Source organism: Heteronotia binoei, chromosome 5 (assembly GCF_032191835.1).
Source record: "Heteronotia binoei isolate CCM8104 ecotype False Entrance Well chromosome 5, APGP_CSIRO_Hbin_v1, whole genome shotgun sequence".
NCBI lineage: Eukaryota > Metazoa > Chordata > Lepidosauria > Squamata > Gekkonidae > Heteronotia > Heteronotia binoei.
The window spans coordinates 151,548,846-151,570,205 of record NC_083227.1 but is presented as its reverse complement, the minus strand read 5'-3'; positions in this window follow the sequence as shown (position 1 = coordinate 151,570,205).

Genomic DNA, 21,360 nt, shown 5'->3' with positions numbered 1-21,360 from the left:
CTCCCAGAGCTGAGACAATCTCCGCTGGGACAGGCTGATCGCTCGCCCCGCCCTTCCGGATCAGGTGCGGCTGCCTGCACACAATGACAGCCTCCCACTCGCAGCCGCTGCTCATTCCGCCTGCTCGCTTCCCAGAGTCGCCTCGTAGGATCTCCCACACTTGGGTCTCCCTTCAGCCTGGATCCAGCGCCCGGGAGGATTTCACCCCGCTTTCTTTTTTTTGCCTTTGGCGCCCCTACCCCAAAGGCCCTCCATGTTGCCCTCTGGGTGATCCCAGGAAATATTTATAACGTCTTTGTTTTAAAACGCGTTCATCATGTTTCGGTAGAGGAAAGGTCATCGCAGGCTCTCAAATTCATAATAAACGTTTGTTGCTCTCACAATTAAAAATGTTAGTGCTTTTCTTGCTTGCCCCTTCACACACGACTGCTTCCCTTCATGGATTATCTAGGAAATTGTGTGCATCGCAGTAACACCACCAGTCAACCTATGAGGGATATATGCTTGATGCACGACTAACCAACTATTCAAGAGTGTATGATATATAAGCCCTACAATAGAAATAGGGGCATCAGCCTGGGATTACAGCTCATTGCAGGACTGCATTTTCTCTCCAGGAGGTGGACTGTATGGCATTGTACTCCACTGAGGTCCCCGTCCACCCCACACTTCATCCTCAGATCTCCTGGAGGTGGACCGTATGGCATTGTACTCCACTGAGGTCCCCGTCCTCCCCACACTTCATCCTCAGATCTCCTGGAGGTGGACCGTATGGCATTGTACTCCACTCAGGTCCCCGTCCTCCCTACACTTCATCCTCAGATCTCCTGGAGGTGGACCGTATGGCATTGTACTCCACTGAGGTCCCCATCCTCCCCACACTTCATCCTCAGATCTCCTGGAGGTGGACCGTATGGCATTGTACTCCACTGAGGTCCCCGTCCTCCCCACACTTCATCCTCAGATCTCCTGGAGGTGGACCGTATGGCATTGTGCTCCACTCAGGTCCCCGTCCTTCCCACACTTCATCCTCAGATCTCCTGGAGGTGGACCGTATGGCATTGTGCTCCACTGAGGTCCCCGTCCTCCCCACACTTCATCCTCAGATCTCCTGGAGGTGGACCGTATGGCATTGTGCTCCACTGAGGTCCCCGTCCTCCCCACACTTCATCCTCAGATCTCCTGGAGGTGGACCGTATGGCATTGTGCTCCACTGAGGTCCCCGTCCTTCCCACACTTCATCCTCAGATCTCCTGGAGGTGGACCGTATGGCATTGTGCTCCACTGAGGTCCCCGTCCTTCCCACACTTCATCCTCAGATCTCCTGGAGGTGGACCGTATGGCATTGTGCTCCACTGAGGTCCCCGTCCTCCCCACACTTCATCCTCAGATCTCCTGGAGGTGGACCGTATGGCATTGTGCTCCACTGAGGTCCCCGTCCTTCCCACACTTCATCCTCAGATCTCCTGGAGGTGGACCGTATGGCATTGTACTCCACTGAGGTCCCCGTCCTTCCCACACTTCATCCTCAGATCTCCTGGAGGTGGACCGTATGGCATTGTACTCCACTGAGGTCCCCGTCCTCCCCACACTTCATCCTCAGATCTCCTGGAGGTGGACCGTATGGCATTGTACTCCACTGAGGTCCCCGTCCTCCCCACACTTCATCCCCCGATCTCCTGGAGGTGGACCGTATGGCATTGTACTCCACTGAGGTCCCCGTCCTCCCCACACTTCATCCTCAGATCTCCTGGAGGTGGACCGTATGGCATTGTACTCCACTGAGGTCCCCATCCTCCCCACACTTCATCCTCAGATCTCCTGGAGGTGGACCGTATGGCATTGTGCTCCACTCAGGTCCCCGTCCTTCCCACACTTCATCCTCAGATCTCCTGGAGGTGGACCGTATGGCATTGTGCTCCACTGAGGTCCCCGTCCTCCCCACACTTCATCCCCCGATCTCCTGGAGGTAGACCGTATGGCATTGTACTCCACTGAGGTCCCCGTCCTCCCCACACTTCATCCTCAGATCTCCTGGAGGTGGACCGTATGGCATTGTACTCCACTGAGGTCCCCGTCCTCCCCACACTTCATCCTCAGATCTCCTGGAGGTGGACCGTATGGCATTGTACTCCACTGAGGTCCCCGTCCTCCCCACACTTCATCCCCCGATCTCCTGGAGGTGGACCGTATGGCATTGTACTCCACTGAGGTCCCCGTCCTCCCCACACTTCATCCTCAGATCTCCTGGAGGTGGACCGTATGGCATTGTACTCCACTGAGGTCCCCATCCTCCCCACACTTCATCCTCAGATCTCCTGGAGGTGGACCGTATGGCATTGTGCTCCACTCAGGTCCCCGTCCTTCCCACACTTCATCCTCAGATCTCCTGGAGGTGGACCGTATGGCATTGTGCTCCACTGAGGTCCCCGTCCTCCCCACACTTCATCCTCAGATCTCCTGGAGGTGGACCGTATGGCATTGTGCTCCACTGAGGTCCCCGTCCTCCCCACACTTCATCCTCAGATCTCCTGGAGGTGGACCGTATGGCATTGTGCTCCACTGAGGTCCCCGTCCTTCCCACACTTCATCCTCAGATCTCCTGGAGGTGGACCGTATGGCATTGTGCTCCACTGAGGTCCCCGTCCTTCCCACACTTCATCCTCAGATCTCCTGGAGGTGGACCGTATGGCATTGTGCTCCACTGAGGTCCCCGTCCTCCCCACACTTCATCCTCAGATCTCCTGGAGGTGGACCGTATGGCATTGTGCTCCACTGAGGTCCCCGTCCTTCCCACACTTCATCCTCAGATCTCCTGGAGGTGGACCGTATGGCATTGTGCTCCACTGAGGTCCCCGTCCTTCCCACACTTCATCCTCAGATCTCCTGGAGGTGGACCGTATGGCATTGTGCTCCACTGAGGTCCCCGTCCTCCCCACACTTCATCCTCAGATCTCCTGGAGGTGGACCGTATGGCATTGTGCTCCACTGAGGTCCCCGTCCTTCCCACACTTCATCCTCAGATCTCCTGGAGGTGGACCGTATGGCATTGTACTCCACTGAGGTCCCCGTCCTTCCCACACTTCATCCTCAGATCTCCTGGAGGTGGACCGTATGGCATTGTACTCCACTGAGGTCCCCGTCCTCCCCACACTTCATCCTCAGATCTCCTGGAGGTGGACCGTATGGCATTGTACTCCACTGAGGTCCCCGTCCTCCCCACACTTCATCCCCCGATCTCCTGGAGGTGGACCGTATGGCATTGTACTCCACTGAGGTCCCCGTCCTCCCCACACTTCATCCCCCGATCTCCTGGAGGTGGACCGTATGGCATTGTACTCCACTGAGGTCCCCGTCCTCCCCACACTTCATCCTCAGATCTCCTGGAGGTGGACCGTATGGCATTGTACTCCACTGAGGTCCCCATCCTCCCCACACTTCATCCTCAGATCTCCTGGAGGTGGACCGTATGGCATTGTGCTCCACTCAGGTCCCCGTCCTTCCCACACTTCATCCTCAGATCTCCTGGAGGTGGACCGTATGGCATTGTGCTCCACTGAGGTCCCCGTCCTCCCCACACTTCATCCTCAGATCTCCTGGAGGTGGACCGTATGGCATTGTGCTCCACTGAGGTCCCCGTCCTCCCCACACTTCATCCTCAGATCTCCTGGAGGTGGACCGTATGGCATTGTGCTCCACTGAGGTCCCCGTCCTTCCCACACTTCATCCTCAGATCTCCTGGAGGTGGACCGTATGGCATTGTGCTCCACTGAGGTCCCCGTCCTTCCCACACTTCATCCTCAGATCTCCTGGAGGTGGACCGTATGGCATTGTGCTCCACTGAGGTCCCCGTCCTCCCCACACTTCATCCTCAGATCTCCTGGAGGTGGACCGTATGGCATTGTGCTCCACTGAGGTCCCCGTCCTTCCCACACTTCATCCTCAGATCTCCTGGAGGTGGACCGTATGGCATTGTGCTCCACTGAGGTCCCCGTCCTTCCCACACTTCATCCTCAGATCTCCTGGAGGTGGACCGTATGGCATTGTGCTCCACTGAGGTCCCCGTCCTCCCCACACTTCATCCTCAGATCTCCTGGAGGTGGACCGTATGGCATTGTGCTCCACTGAGGTCCCCGTCCTTCCCACACTTCATCCTCAGATCTCCTGGAGGTGGACCGTATGGCATTGTACTCCACTGAGGTCCCCGTCCTTCCCACACTTCATCCTCAGATCTCCTGGAGGTGGACCGTATGGCATTGTACTCCACTGAGGTCCCCGTCCTCCCCACACTTCATCCTCAGATCTCCTGGAGGTGGACCGTATGGCATTGTACTCCACTGAGGTCCCCGTCCTCCCCACACTTCATCCCCCGATCTCCTGGAGGTGGACCGTATGGCATTGTACTCCACTGAGGTCCCCGTCCTCCCCACACTTCATCCTCAGATCTCCTGGAGGTGGACCGTATGGCATTGTACTCCACTGAGGTCCCCATCCTCCCCACACTTCATCCTCAGATCTCCTGGAGGTGGACCGTATGGCATTGTGCTCCACTCAGGTCCCCGTCCTTCCCACACTTCATCCTCAGATCTCCTGGAGGTGGACCGTATGGCATTGTGCTCCACTGAGGTCCCCGTCCTCCCCACACTTCATCCCCCGATCTCCTGGAGGTAGACCGTATGGCATTGTACTCCACTGAGGTCCCCGTCCTCCCCACACTTCATCCTCAGATCTCCTGGAGGTGGACCGTATGGCATTGTACTCCACTGAGGTCCCCGTCCTCCCCACACTTCATCCTCAGATCTCCTGGAGGTGGACCGTATGGCATTGTACTCCACTGAGGTCCCCGTCCTCCCCACACTTCATCCCCCGATCTCCTGGAGGTGGACCGTATGGCATTGTACTCCACTGAGGTCCCCGTCCTCCCCACACTTCATCCTCAGATCTCCTGGAGGTGGACCGTATGGCATTGTACTCCACTGAGGTCCCCATCCTCCCCACACTTCATCCTCAGATCTCCTGGAGGTGGACCGTATGGCATTGTGCTCCACTCAGGTCCCCGTCCTTCCCACACTTCATCCTCAGATCTCCTGGAGGTGGACCGTATGGCATTGTGCTCCACTGAGGTCCCCGTCCTCCCCACACTTCATCCTCAGATCTCCTGGAGGTGGACCGTATGGCATTGTGCTCCACTGAGGTCCCCGTCCTCCCCACACTTCATCCTCAGATCTCCTGGAGGTGGACCGTATGGCATTGTGCTCCACTGAGGTCCCCGTCCTTCCCACACTTCATCCTCAGATCTCCTGGAGGTGGACCGTATGGCATTGTGCTCCACTGAGGTCCCCGTCCTTCCCACACTTCATCCTCAGATCTCCTGGAGGTGGACCGTATGGCATTGTGCTCCACTGAGGTCCCCGTCCTCCCCACACTTCATCCTCAGATCTCCTGGAGGTGGACCGTATGGCATTGTGCTCCACTGAGGTCCCCGTCCTTCCCACACTTCATCCTCAGATCTCCTGGAGGTGGACCGTATGGCATTGTACTCCACTGAGGTCCCCGTCCTTCCCACACTTCATCCTCAGATCTCCTGGAGGTGGACCGTATGGCATTGTACTCCACTGAGGTCCCCGTCCTCCCCACACTTCATCCTCAGATCTCCTGGAGGTGGACCGTATGGCATTGTACTCCACTGAGGTCCCCGTCCTCCCCACACTTCATCCCCCGATCTCCTGGAGGTAGACCGTATGGCATTGTACTCCACTGAGGTCCCCGTCCTCCCCACACTTCATCCTCAGATCTCCTGGAGGTGGACCGTATGGCATTGTACTCCACTGAGGTCCCCGTCCTCCCCACACTTCATCCTCAGATCTCCTGGAGGTGGACCGTATGGCATTGTACTCCACTGAGGTCCCCGTCCTCCCCACACTTCATCCCCCGATCTCCTGGAGGTGGACCGTATGGCATTGTACTCCACTGAGGTCCCCGTCCTCCCCACACTTCATCCTCAGATCTCCTGGAGGTGGACCGTATGGCATTGTACTCCACTGAGGTCCCCGTCCTCCCCACACTTCATCCTCAGATCTCCTGGAGGTGGACCATATGGCATTGTACTCCACTGAGGTCCCCGTCCTCCCCACACTTCATCCCCCGATCTCCTGGAGGTGGACCGTATGGCATTGTACTCCACTGAGGTCCCCGTCCTCCCCACACTTCATCCTCAGATCTCCTGGAGGTGGACCATATGGCATTGTACTCCACTGAGGTCCCCGTCCTCCCCACACTTCATCCTCAGATCTCCTGGAGGTGGACCGTATGGCATTGTACTCCACTGAGGTCCCCGTCCTCCCCACACTTCATCCTCAGATCTCCTGGAGGTGGACCGTATGGCATTGTACTCCACTGAGGTCCCCGTCCTCCCCACACTTCATCCTCAGATCTCCTGGAGGTGGACCGTATGGCATTGTACTCCACTGAGGTCCCCGTCCTCCCCACACTTCATCCTCAGATCTCCTGGAGGTGGACCGTATGGCATTGTACTCCACTGAGGTCCCCGTCCTCCCCACACTTCATCCCCCGATCTCCTGGAGGTGGACCGTATGGCATTGTACTCCACTGAGGTCCCCGTCCTCCCCACACTTCATCCTCAGATCTCCTGGAGGTGGACTGTATGGCATTGTACTCCACTGAGGTCCCCGTCCTCCCCACACTTCATCCTCAAATCTCCAGGAGTTGCCCAGTCTAGAGCTGGTAACCCTATTGGCTCCTCCCCTGCCAGTGACCAGTGACCAGGGCAACGCTATCAGGGTTTATTTATTTTTACTTTCATCCTGTCCTTCCTGTGAATGGACTCAGCTTGGATGACCCAGGCTAGCCTTAAGTCATCAGATCCATAAACTAAGCAGGTTTGGATGGAAAGCCGCCAAGGAAGTCCAGGGTCACAACACACAGGCAGGCAATGGCAACCCACCTCTCAACGTATCCTGCCTTGAAAACCACATGAGGGGTTGCCATAAATTGGCTGTGACTTGATGGCACTTTCTACAACAACGGTGTACATACAATGTTGGTGTACACCAGCTCTTGAATTCAGCAGGAGCTCTCAGGAGCATAGCTCCTGAACCTTCCTGAGGGTTCTCCCTCCTCCCCACCTACCTACCTTGACCATTGAATAGCACGTGCAGTTGCATAACAATCCCTGGATTAGGAGACCGGGCAGCCAGCCAGCCATCAGGGGTTTTGCCACACCCCCAGCAGCCCTGGAGAAGCCCACGCCACCCTTTCTCGACTTCTTATGTGATTTTGGACAGTGGGTGGTTTGCTGGCCTTTTGACTGCCGGGTGGCCAGCCAAGGAGAGCTCCAGATGAGTGAGGCCTGCTTGGGCTGGCTGGATCTCTAGCCAGCCCAAGCAGGCCTTGCTCACCCGGGGCTCTCCTTTCTTGTGTCAGGTTGCTTTTGGCTTGGGGGGGGGAGGGTGGCGTATGCTTATGAGTTATGCTAATGAGCTCCACCACCTATTTTTCTACAAAACGACCTCAAGTGCACACATTTGTGTTTTTTCAAAGGGACACTGTCCTGTAGTTAATGTCACATGCTTGACACCATTTTTCAGTTTCTTCGTGAGTCTTTTTTTAGCTTGATTCAGTGCGGAATGCCCGTGTGCCCATAGTAGGAAGTGCAGTGTCTTCATGGTAGAGCAGCATCAGCTTTGCATGCGGAAATCCCAGGTTCAGTCCTCAGCAACTCCAGTTAAAAGAATCAGATGATGTGAAAGGAATCTGCCCGGACCTCTCTCGGATGCTGCTGCCTTTGATAGAGACCAATGGCTTGACTCAGGCAGTGTCATGTGCTTATTGAAATAAAACACATTATTTAAATGCAACTTTGTATTTTGCAATGTTGAAAGTCATCTTGGACACTTTAAGTGAAGAATCTGTTGGGTTTCTTTTGCAATTTCACTCCCTGTTGTCATGAGTTAATTAAATGAATGTATATGCATGCTGATGTTTAGCCAGTGAGAGGTATAGCCAATGAGAATGTTTGCACGTACTTCCCACTCAGGCTAGGTGTCAATATGCATAGTGACCGTTGAAGGAAAGCCCTTATAGGCTAATCCATATATTTGGGAGGTGGTCTGGGGGAAACCATTTGGTCAGTTTTATTGCCCTTTGTGTAAAGCCCTCAGATCTCCATGCAGTTAGAGTTTGGACTCCTGAGAGTCGAGATGTAGTCTAGAGACTAGATAGGATACTGAATCCTTCTTTTGTTTTCTAGAAATCCCAGTAACCCTTTTCCTCATAGTAAAAGTAAACTACTTTATTCTTAAGCTAAACCGTCTGCCTGGTTGTTTATGTGTGGTTCTCGCCACACAACTCTACTAAAGTATCTCTAAACCCTAACAGAATCAGAGTACGATTTTAAAATAATAATGAATAGTGTAGGCATGTCCTACAAAGGACTGCTGCCCTTCCCCAGCTAATCCTCTTTAGTTTAGCTATCACAGTATTGATTTGGATCAAGATTTGACCGCATGTACAGTTTCTAATTGTCCTGGATCACAGCAACACAGATAGACAGGGTGGGGTGTTGTTTTTTACTTTATACCTTCTTATGTTTTCACAGCATTCTTTGTGGGAAAACAGCTATATGCATTGTGGAGTCAAATCCTATGTATGTTTGAAAAGCTTAAAACTTGCTAACCTATGTACACATGCTCAGAAATAAGCCCCATTGAATTTAGTGGGACTTTTCTGAGTCAACATGCTTCAGCGTGTCCTTTAAAAGATTTGCTATTTGGAAACAACCCTGTCTTAAAAGAGTGGGTCTTATTTCTGTGCAAACATGCATAAGAAAAAACTGCTGAAATGGCCAGACAGAAGCTGACTGAGACTTTGTTTAATAAATGGAGTGCCCTGACCTACAATAATGCCTTTGTTATCTGTGGAAGAACATAGCCTAAAGCTGCCAATTTCTTTACTGACAGATGCTGTTAAGAACAACATGGCAGTAAAAACTTACAACAGGTGCCATCAAGTTTCCTGGTGTGAATATGCAGAAAAGGAGTAAATAGAACTGGTGGCTTCTTACCTGCCATGCAGCTGTTAAGGGCACAATACTTCTGTCAGGGAAAGGACAGCAACTGTAGCAGAGAATCAGCCATTTTGAACAGGAAAAAAAAATGGCATTTGTCTTGTGCATTGGGATGATGCATAAGAAGATAGTTGCTGAGGGTTAGATATCAGCACAGTACTTAAAATGAGAGAGCAAGATGGCGGGGTGCCATAGGTTGTGGTGCCCTTAGATGAAAAATGTAACTTGGGTCTCAAAACAGGATGGTAGAGTGGCTAACTGTGGAATTTTGCATCATTTAATATGTCATGTTAATACTTAATGCTTGCTTCAATTCTGTTTTTAAAGAAGAAGAAGATGATGATATTGGATTTATATCCCGCCCTCCACTCCGAAGAGTCTCAGAGCGGCTCACAATCTCCTTTACCTTCCTCCCCCACAACAGACACCCTGTGAGGTGGGTGGGGCTGGAGAGGGCTCTCACAGCAGCTCCCCTTTCAAGGACAATTTCTGCCAGAGCTATAGCTGACCCAAGGCCATGCTAGCAGGTGCAAGTGGAGGAGTGGGGGAATCAAACCCGTTTCTCCCAGATAAGAGTCTGCACATTTAACCACTACACCAAACTGGCTCTCCAGTTTGTTTTTAGACTTTTGGTTGGTTTTACACAGGGCTTTTTTTTGGTAGAAAAAGCCCAGCAGGAACTCATTTGCATATCAGGCCCCACCCCCTGACACCAAGCCAGCTTGGACTGCGTTACTGTGAGTTCCTGCTCAAAAAAAAAAAGGCTGATTCTACAACTATAATCCTAGTGCATTGCTTATTTATTTACTGTTCCATCCATCAATGGTATTGACCTTCTGTCTGTAATCTGCCTTGAATTCAAGTGAGTAAAGTGGATTAAAATTAATGTAAATAAATAAATAACAGGCCAGAAGCATACCAGTGTAAGGTCAGCCTCGGAGGACCAAGCTACAGAGTGGTAAACCTGAGTGCAAAGTATGTCCAAGGACTATTAGTGTTCAAGGGAAAACTAGTATGTGTTTCCAAAAGATCAATAATATGCAGCAGAATGATTAAGGTTGAGAGGAGTCTTCCAGGACAGATAGTTCCTGCCCTGCATTTCCTTTGCCTAGAAATCACATATGTCAGCGTTTCTGATTTCCCTCCAGCATTTCAGTAATTGTTATTCAGTTATTTTAAGAGAAAAACATATCTTTGGAGTATGATTCATAGACCTCTCAGCCTCGTATAGGCCTACTGAAGTCATGTTTCATGATTCATTTGATGGGCTGTTACAAACTAGCAAAACAGCTTTAGTGCAAAAAGCCTTTTTGCAGGCAGTCATGCAATCCACGCCCTCTCCACCCAGTGGTGCTGGTGGTCCAGGCATCCTGGACCAAGAGTAAAAGTTCAAGTCTGGTTTATGTGAGATGTGCAAGTGAATGGGCTCCGTTGCTTTCTTTGCAACCATTTTCTTCATTGTTCTGTGTTAAAACAACAGATTCTACAGTTCCCATATAGATATACGATTTGACACATTAACTTTCCTGAATGTTGGCGATTAGCATGTGGGTGTACATAGGTAGGTGCACTTGTGTATATGTGTGTACATTCCAAATACACAGGGCATATACAGTGTAGTTGAATCAGAGCATTTTGTAGGGCATAGTAGTGGGGCAAGAGCAGCAGGAGGAGGCTTTAGGAAAAAATACTAGTTCTAATCAATGTTCCCTCAAACCATGGAATCTTGTGAGCAAAAATTCTACTTTGTGAGCTACTGGCATTAAAGTTGTGAGCCAAGGGAATTAAAGTTGTGAGCTACTGCATACATTAGTTTGCTTTGGGGCTATTTTTCCTGAGCTAAGACAGAAATGTGTGAGCTGGAGACCAAAAATCTATGAGCTAGCTGACACTAACTCAGCTTAGAGGGAACACTGGTCCCAATGACTATGTGACATGTTTGAGGAAAAGGTGTTTAAATTTTGGAATATTGCCCAATTTTGAACTTGGTAATCTGAGTCTGTGGTCAGACCTTAGGCTTAGCATGTTTTGGCCATGCTTCTAAATTTGATCCTTATTTTTTGTGTGTGTGCTGGAGAATTTTATCTAAACATCCATCCTTAACCTGTCGTTGCACTTACCCTGTGGCTGATCATTCCGATAATTGCTGCACAGTAACCATAGAGGAGGTGGGTGGGATCCTTTTTGTGTGTGTCTGCCTTTCATGCATGTGCATAAGCGCATATTCAAAACACCAGTTCCTTTTCGACAACTTTGCAATCCCTCTGCCAACAAGTGCTGTGATTATTGGTTCCTATACAATGCCGAAGCAATATTATGAAGTGGGTTGGAGTAAAGTTCCGAGGATGCTGATATGGGAGCCTAAATACGGACTATTTCCAGTGCTGTCCCACCTCAAGAAGCGACAAAAAGGGTTGTTTTTTTCTTAAATTTGTCTGACTGGGAGACCCAGGTTCAAATTCCCAGTCTTCCAGGGATGATCCTCAGAAACACTGACATATGTGATTTCTAGGCAAAGGAAATGCAGGGCAGGAACTATCTGTCCTGGAAGACTCCTCTCAGCCTTAATCATTCTGCTGCATATTATTGATCTTTTGGAAACAGGGATCATCCCTGGAAGACTGGGAATCTGAACCTGGGTCTCCCTGGATCATCCCTGGAAGACTGGGAATTTGAACCTGGGTCTCCCAGTCTCAACCTTACCTATCTCACAGGATTGTTCTGTGGATAAAATGGAACAGAATGATGTCAACTGTATTGGGTCCCCATTATGAAGAAAGATGAAGTATACAAAAGTAAATAAGTATCAATATAGCCAAACATCGAGGCAGGTAAAAGATGGGTGGACAGGAGAGAAAGAAGCAAGGAAAGGGTTTGCCAGGAGGAGGTTAAGAGGAGATAGTGTGAAGATGTGGCAAATGAGTTACCACCCCGCCCCCCCCCGGTCAATCCTTGCTTGTTTCCCACCATGCAACTGGGTATGCCCATGCAACTGGACTATAGTTTTCTAAAGCACCCCCTGTAGGCTCACAATCGCAACAAAAAAATTGCCGTGAAGAAGCATGCAAGTGGTGATTCGAAACTCTTGTATGAAGATCCGATAATGTACGCATCGCTGCTTTTTTTTAAAAAAGGCAGAAACAGAAGGGAACGTTCAGGCTTCCCAACTGGCTTGGCTTCACTACAGGGGAGTTCAGACATACGGAAATGTGGGGTGAAACTACTTACGTCTGTTATAGACATTTCTGCCTCAAAAAACCTAGTACATTTAAAGAAAAACTGGTCACAATGCAACAGAGCAGTGCCATCCTAAGCAGAGTTACCCCCTCCTACCCACCTGAATCTATCCTTTTAAGCCTGTCAACTCCAGTACACTTAGAAGGATGTAACCCTGGCCAAACTAGATGTTTCAGCACTTGAAAAGGCGCATGGGGGGGGGGGGGGCAAAATCGCGTGGTCCTTTTGTGGCATGACCCGACACAGCATTTTTTAAAACAGCCAATTCCTTCTCTGTAATGGTGTTAACAGCTATGGGTCAGACCTCTGACCGCTGTAATGTTCAGGTTGGTTCTTTAGCTAGGACTGCATTGTTAAGCACGCTGAACTCTGTGCTAGAGCTCAGGTGTTCCTTCAAAAGACAACCTGTTATTATGAGCATGTTGAGACTGAAACTTTGATGCCTTTAAAAGTGGGCAGTCCTGAGTAAAGCACCACAAGTGGTTGCAACATTAGAGCCAGATGGGACAACGTGTGCTTTGGTCATGAACACCTTTTTAAAGACTGTTAACTTTTGTCACTTGAGATGAATATGTTAGATAATAATATTACTTTCTGAAACAGAGCTGAGAGGTTATTACATGATAATAATACGGTTTGTATGGTTTGTTCAGATGAGTGCTTGCCATGGTCAAACCCCTGCTTTGCACTATTTTTACTAATGACCAGTGAGCAAAAGCAGCTCTGAGCACAATCCTAAGGGGGGGGGCAGAAAGTGTTTTGGGAGCAGACGATCCACTATGTTGGCACAAGTAGCATTTGCACCCGCGTAACTCCAGTAGCACCACGGCAGAGGGGACTCACGTGGTTGTGGGGCCGCCTAAGTGCTGCCCTGCCCGAGAGCAGCGATGCCCGAGGGCTGTGCCCGAGCGTTGGCGGAAGTGCAGCAGAGCAAGCCACTCCAGCACAGGAGGGGGTGGAGTCGGGGGCATGGCCAGGGTTAGGTTGCTCCCTAAAGACATTGAGCCATGACACACACACACACCCCAGAGGCATAAAGTTATGTCTGTGGAAATGGTGGTGTAACCCATAGGCACTCATTGAGGCTGAAAACAAAGGTTGCCCCCACCGCCGCGGGAGCTTGCAAACCCCTTAGGGAGTGGTGTAATTGTCTCACCAATCCCCTTGCGGCCTGGCCTCACCAATCCCCAACACCCAATCGACGTTCCCCCCCTCCTAGAAATACTTCCGCTCTGGCCTCGCACAACTCATTTGCTAGGGACAGCCGCGCGTGACAAGGAGATCTCTCCTTTTGCTATTACTACACTATATAGTAGAAGTTCCTCGTTGCCTGATAACTAGAAATCCTCCATCCATACTCCCAGAATTCCAGGAGCTGTGATGGCTACAGTTTCCTGATTACTCATAAAAGAATTTTCAGGGGAGAAATCCTCATGGTTTTAATAAGCAACTAGCAAAACAGGATTTCCTTTTAGATAGTATGTGGCCTGCTATATATAACCCAAAACTATATATAGTTCAGGATTCAGTCAACATCACAACTGAAGTGAACGGCAACATCTCTAACAAGAGCACCTTTAAGACTAACAAAATTTGTGGTAGGGTATGAGCTCTCATGCGTTACTGCTTGAGCAGTGACTCACAAAAGCTCATACCCTACCACAAATTTTGTTAGTCTTTAAGGTGCTACTGGACCCCTTTTCTGTTGCTTTGTTGTTGTTCAGTCGCACAGTTGAGTCCGACTCTTTGCGACCTCATGGACCAAGTCACACCAAGCCCTCCTGTCTTCCACCATCCACCAAAGTCTGCTCAAATTTGTGTTGGTTACATTAGTAACACTGTCCATCCATCTAATCTTTTGCGGTCTCCTTCTTTTCCCTTCTGTCTTTCCCAGCATCAGGATCTTCTCCAGGGAGTGCTCCCTTCTCATTTGGTGGCCAAAGTATTTGAGCTTCAGCTTCAGCATCTGATCTTCCAGGGAACAGTCAGGGTTGATTTCCCTTAGGACTGACTGATTTGATCTTCTTGCAGTTCAAGGTACTCTCGGGATTCTTCTCCAGCACCACAGCTCAAAAGCATCTATTCTTCTGCACTCAGCCTTCCTTATGGTCCAACTCTCTCAGCCACACATTACTACTGGGAGTACCATAGCTTGGACTATATGGATTTTTGTTGGCAGAGTGATGTCTTTTAATTTCATGGCTACAGTCACCATCTGCAGTGCTCTTGGATCCCAGAAATGTGAAGTCTGTCACTACTTCCATGTCTTCCCCTTCTATTTGCCAAAGTGTGATGGGGCCGGATGCCATGATCTTAGTTTTTTTGATGTTGAGTTTCAAGCCTACTGTTGTGCTCTCCTCTTTCATCCTCAACAAGAGGTTCGTTAGGTCCTCTTCACTTTCTGCCATTAGAGTGGTGTCATCTGCATATCTGAGGTTGTTGATGTTTTTCCGGGCAATCTTAATTCCGTTTGTGCTTCATCCAGGCCAGCATTCTGCATGATGTACTCTGCATATAAATTAAATAAGCAGGGTGACAATATACATCCTTGTTGAACTCTTTTCCCTATTCTAAACCAATCAGCTGCTCCATATTCTGTTTTGACAGTTGCTTCTTGACCCTCATATAAGTTTCTCAGGAGACATGTGAGGCGGGCTGCTACTCCGTTCTCTTTAAGGACTTGCCACAGTTTGTTGTGATCCACACAATCAAAGGTCTGAACATTCCTTGGCATTACCCTTCTTTGGGACTGGAATATGAACTGACCTTTTCCGATCCCGTGGCCACCGTTGCATTTTCCAAATTTGCTGACATAATGTGTGCATCATTTTCTGTTGCTACAAACAGACTAACGTGGCTACCCATCTTGATCTGCCTTTGCTGGATTAAGGTTGCATCTTCGTTGTGTTTTGTGTACCGTCAATTAAATTTTGGGAATGAAATGTATGGTTAATATTGCAAACTTTCCCCCTTGTCATCTGAAGTACACAGTGTCATAACTATAAATGAAAACTTGTCTTGCACTGCCGTTCTGGGACTACCTGACGCATGTACAGCGCTTGATTTCTTCATTTATCGCTTGACTACCTGCTGCTGAATGTGTGATCCGAGCCCATTCAAAATAGTTTCCAGTTTCGAGCCTGTGTTTTTTGACGAATGCACAAATTCAGATTGGTGTTATGTAAATGAATGAAGAATCACATTGGCGGCACTGGAGGATGGCAAGGCTTAATCCTTCCAGTTCTTCCAGCTTCAAGGTAAAATAAGATTTTTTTTTTTTTTTTTTTTTGGATTAACAGGTCCTTGAAAATTGCTTTGAAACTGAAAACACTCCAGCTGCACCAAGATGAAGTCTTTTAAACAAAAACTCTATATTTCCCTGAGTTTTTATCTGGAGCTCCTGGGGCAGTTCAGCCTAAGGGCCCAACGAAAGAGGACTTTCCGAGAGTGGTGAGGGTGGAAAATGCTATCGAGTCACAGCCAATTTCTGGCTGCTCTGTAGGGTTTTCAAGACAAAAGACATTCAGAGGTGGCTTTCCATTGCCTGCCTCCATGTCAGGAACTTGGTATTCCTTGGTGGTCTCCCTTCCAAATACTAATTGGGGGCCAACCCTTCTTAGCTTCTGAGATCAAGCTCATACTATTAGCCATGCATCACACTACTGGGAACCCAATTCCCAAGGATGTGAGACCCCATTTGGAATCAGGACTATGATGTTTGGGTAAGAATGGGCTCCATTCTCTCCTCCATTGTCCTGACCTTAAAACAGCCCTGGGGGGCTTAATTTGCCCCATTAAGAAGAAGAAGATATTGGATTTATATCCCGCCCTCCACTCCGAAGAGTCTCAGAGCGGCTCACAATCTCCTTTCCCTTCCTCCCCCACAACAGACACCCTGTGAGGTAGATGAAGATATTGGATTTATATCCCGCCCTCCACTCCGAAGAGTCTCAGAGCGGCTCACAATCTCCTTTACCTTCCTCCCCCACAACAGACACCCTGTGAGGTGGGTGGGGCTGGAGAGGGCTCTCACAGCAGCTGCCCTTTCAAGGACAACTCCTACCAGAGATAAGGCTGACCCAAGGCCATGCTAGCAGGTGCAAGTGGAGGAGTGGGGAATCAAACCTGGCTCTCCCAGATAAGAGTCCGCACGCTTAACCACTACACCAAACTGGCTCTCCAAGCTGCATGTATAGTTGCTCACAAAATTTTATGAAATAGTAGGTTATTTATAGAACGATCATAGTCTTGAGTTATTCTTGATAGGCACAATATGCTCGCTCCTCCCCACCTGATCCCATGGAGCACAGCTGTACCTCAGTGTGTGTGGGGAATCCTCACACTGGTACAGTGACAAACAGGACATTGTGATATATCCACCTGTTCACACACTTTGAGGATTGGGACTTTTCTCCTTCTTGCTCATGATGCAGTCCATTGAGCCATCATGATTTCCCCCCCAGTGGTCAGCAGATCACCTCTCCCTCAGAACAGCATCGGGTACAAAGTGTGGGTCTGCAGTGGAGCAGAATAGCAGATAAAATCACCGCTTCCTCTTCCAAAGACAAAATGCCGCTAATAGCCAAAGTAGGCATGATAGTGGCCATGGTCACTAATGTCATTTTAGAGACATTAAAAAAGATGAGGGCCCAATCCTGATCAGGCATGCAGTGCAGCAGCAACAAGGGAGCTTGTTTCCTCCTTTTGCATCTTTTAAAGTGCTGAAGCAGCAATTTTTAAATGGCCATTTCTTCTTCCAAAACGGCACTGGTAGCCACACGTTGGCCCTATGGCCACCATCCCATCTGTTTTGCCCCAAAGTCTTTAGAGTTGCATGGTTGAGGGAGGAATAATGCTCAGACAACCTTTCACTTATTCGGGGCTTTATGATGGCATAATGTCACATCTGCAAAAGATGTAGCCCAAGTTGGTTGCCCTGGCAAGCTCACCCTGCTTGACATCTGCAGCGGAGGACTGGGTTCATAGTAACACCTCATCCTGTCCCTACAGACAAACAAGGACAATACGTGAGCCAGCCAAGAAACTCAAATACTGTATTTCATGTTGCTATGTCACTCTGCCCTCCTGTCCCAACATACAACGGTGAAGGAACTTGGTAATAGATACATAACTTCAAGGGCACAGCCAGGGTTCTCAGCAAAACAGCTGCTAGCTTGCTGTCAACAAGACCCTCCAAACCAGGAATGCCTCCACAGTGGACTGCCTAGACAACGGGGAGGGACGGTAGCTCAGTGGTAGAGCATCTGCTTGGGAAGCAGAAGGTCCCAGGTTCAATCCCTGGCATCTCCAAAAAAGAGTCCAGGCAAAGAGGTGTGAAAAACCTCAGCTTGAGACCCTGGAGAGCCGCTGCCAGTCTGAGAAGACAAGACTGACTTTGATGGACCAAGGGTCTGATTCAGTATAAGACAGCTTCATATGTAGGAGGGACGGTGGCTCAGTGGTAGAGCATCTGCTTGGGAAGCAGAAGGTCCCAGGTTCAATCCCTGGCATCTCCAAAAAAGGGTCCAGGCAAATAGGTGTGAAAAACCTCAGCTTGAGACCCTGGAGAGCCGCTGCCAGTCTGAGGAGACAAGACTGACTTTGATGGACCCAGGGTCTGATTCAGTATAAGGCAGCTTCATATGTAGGAGGGATGGTGGCTCAGTGGTAGAGCATCTGCTTGGGAAGCAGAAGGTCCCAGGCTCAATCCCCGGCATCTCCAAAAAAGGGTCCAGGCAAATAGGTGTGAAAAACCTCAGCTTGAGACCCTGGAGAGCCGCTGCCAGTCTGAGTAGACAAGACTGACTTTGATGGACCAAGGGTCTGATTCAGTACAAGGCAACTTCATATGTCCATATGTCGTAAGAGCATTAGTCTCTTTCTCAGGGTGGGGCACAACATATATGTACCCATATCTATCCCCCCCCCCCCCCCCTGTGGATCAGCTAGCAGCTACTGCATGCATGTGTCAGGAAAAAGGCTGGGAGACTGAATTAAACTGAGCTGTCACAATCCCAATTAGAATTCTACTCCCACTCTCCTGCTATTAATTCCAGAATCCAGTTGCTGGTTTGGCTTGCTGGTTTATATGGGGCAGGGGTTGCTGGTTTATATGGGGCTTGCTGGTTTATATGGAGCAGGGGAGGGAGTACGTGTGTTACAGACTGGGCCCCTGTGGGATTACAAAGGACCCCAAAGTGAGTCTGTTTCGAACCTGCAACTGTATGATTACTGTATTGGGGTTTGGGTCCCCCCTTTGCCTGCTTGATTGTGGTCAGTATGTGAAGGGTGTGTGAATCTTGTGAGTAGGTGGGTTTCATTAACAGTGTTGCTGTACTGGCTTTTATGTCTACAGCTACAGTTGTGTGGGCCTGTTCCTGGCTGAGCATAAGCCAGCACCTACGTTATACAGTGTTAGCCCTGGTGAAGTTGCGTCAAGAATTACTTTCAGGTGGGTTGATTTAGGTATTGCATGGGGGAGATCATTATAAATATGATGAGCTGCATTTACTACCGTGCTGAAGTAGACGGAAGCAATTACTGACCCAATATTATAGCCATCAGTTTATCTCCCAGATCATTATATGATTGCATAAAAGGATTCATTGCTACTTCCTGACAAGAGATTCCCGCCCCCGTCTCTTTTGCTCTCCTCTTGTGGTGTCTGCAAAAAGAGATACTTAAGGGTAGCCAAAGACATGACAAATGGTCTTTAAGCCCAGCGGCTTGATGAAGGATCGGAAGCTTCCTGGGCTCATGTTGGTATAATGCAATTTCAATTTGTTTGTAATGGGTTTGCTGGTGTCAACTTGGGCTACAGTAAAGAGATAAATAACTGCTCTGGAAGGAAAGTCGTGTCTTTCTATTATCCAGAGCTTGTGGAGATGCTGGGATGTAAATTATACTAGAAATCAGACTGAAAATTTGGAAGTTCCCATTACAAGGTCAAATGGATAAAAACAGAGACATAATTACATGGTGGAATATACCTGCTTTGTAATAAAAACCCCAAAACAACAACCCCCCTCACACCCCCTCAAAGTACACAGTTCATCATGGATGGACTCATTCATCAGTCTTTCCCGGCCCAACAGGAAATCACTGCAGATAGACAGTACAAGTGCAGCGATCAAAGTGTTCGGTTAGAGTTGAAATGTGTGTGTAGAGAGCCAGGTTCAAATCCCCAGTTGGCCATGGAAGTTCATGAGGTGATCCTGGGCCCTTTCATCCTTTCTAAATCAAACCCATTGCAGAGATAACAGAGACAAAGGATAGGACATGCAATACTTGGATTGAAATCTAACAGATGGCTCTGTGGGCATCATGTTGCAGATTATTTTCCAAAGTAATTGCTGACGGAGACAAAAATATGACACGATACACAATTCTTTTGTTCAAATAGCATATTAGGTAAGAAATCTTTTTTTTTCTTTTCTTTTTTAAGAAAGAAGAATAAGCTTACAATTTCCCACAGAGATAGAGACATTCCATGTACATTTCTTCACTCAGAAAGGCTACCATACTGATTGGATCTTTTATAGGAGGTATTGCTAGCGGCCAGGAAAAGGCAGAAAGAATCCAATAAAAACAATACAAAGATGACCATGTGCCAGTAGCCACCAAGTCCTCTCTAAACTCACCTCCTTTTCTTATGATACAGCTATTTTTAGGATTAACTGAAATAGCAGTATTAAATCCCTCAGTTATGAACAAAGGCCAAAAAACCTCAAGTCTCAGAGAAAAAGCCTCCACCCTCACACTGGTTTAGGTATTGTTTCATCACAGTATTTATGTAAAGCCAGGGAAAGCTTCTTTTTGTCATGGCTTTGGGATAGTGGCACTGGCTGTTTTCAGCAAAAAAAAAAAAAGAGGGAGAGGGGAAGAAGTTTTTCCTTGGACTTACAAGACAGGGACATCTCTCTTGAGAATGCTTTCTGTGGAATTCACTGCCACAGGTGGTGGTGGCGGCCACAAGTATAGCCACCTTCAAGAGGGGTTTAGATAAAAATATGGAGCACAGGTCCATCAGTGGCTATTAGCCACAGTGTGTGTGTTTATATAACAATTTTTTGCCACTGTGTGACACAGAGTGTTGGACTGGATGGGCCGTTGGCCTGATCCAACATGGCTTCTCTTATGTTCTTAACTCAACCGGCTGCTAGAGCTCTCACAGCATGGCAGATAGAGGATGAACCAAGAAGAATGGAAAGGGGTCCATGTTTAATCAGGTACATTCATTAATGGTCATAGGGCACACCCTAGGCTGTGTGAACTCCAGGGGTCTGTGTGAAGCATGTGGATTTATTACTGAGTACAACCCTTAGCATCCCAAGGAAAATCGTATCCAGGAACTTTGGGCTGGATAGGGGCTGAGTAGAACGGAGAAAGGGAAGAGGGGCAAACGGCATCTCACAGGGCTGAGAAGAGGAGGGAACTTGACTGAACAACCTGCTCTGAAAGTACATTACCTCCTCCTCTTCACACCAGGTAAAGGCAAGGCTCAGTACAACACAGATGCCCGGCTTTTCACTCGAAACAGCCTGCAAGTTTTCTGGAGACATACCGCACATCTTCCACACCACAGCCCAGCCCAAGGCATAAATGAGGGTGGTGTTTCCAAGTATTTCCAGATAAGTGGTGGAGCACGTTATACCTAAAAGTGGGGGGGAAGGACATTAATTTGGATAAAGGAAGGTCCGGTGTGGGGGGGAGTTAAGGTCTCCGTAGACCACCCCATAGTTGTGAGCCTGATCGCAGGAACCTTAGTGGTTGTATTTCAATAAATTGAGTGACTGCTGTAGGCTTTGGCAAGTTTTCCAGTCCTCATAGGGTTGGGCCCAGGCACACAGTGCCATGACCAAGAGAAGCAGCGTATTGATGTTAGCTAATACAGTTTGGTCGTTTTTGCACTGACCTATTTCGGAGCGACGTCCCTCTTCGCCGCGCAGCGTCTGCGCGGATTTCGCACTACTTGCTCCGCAGAACCCGGAAGTCTCGCGGCTTTTGCGTCGCAAATGTAAACCCGCACCAAAACCAGT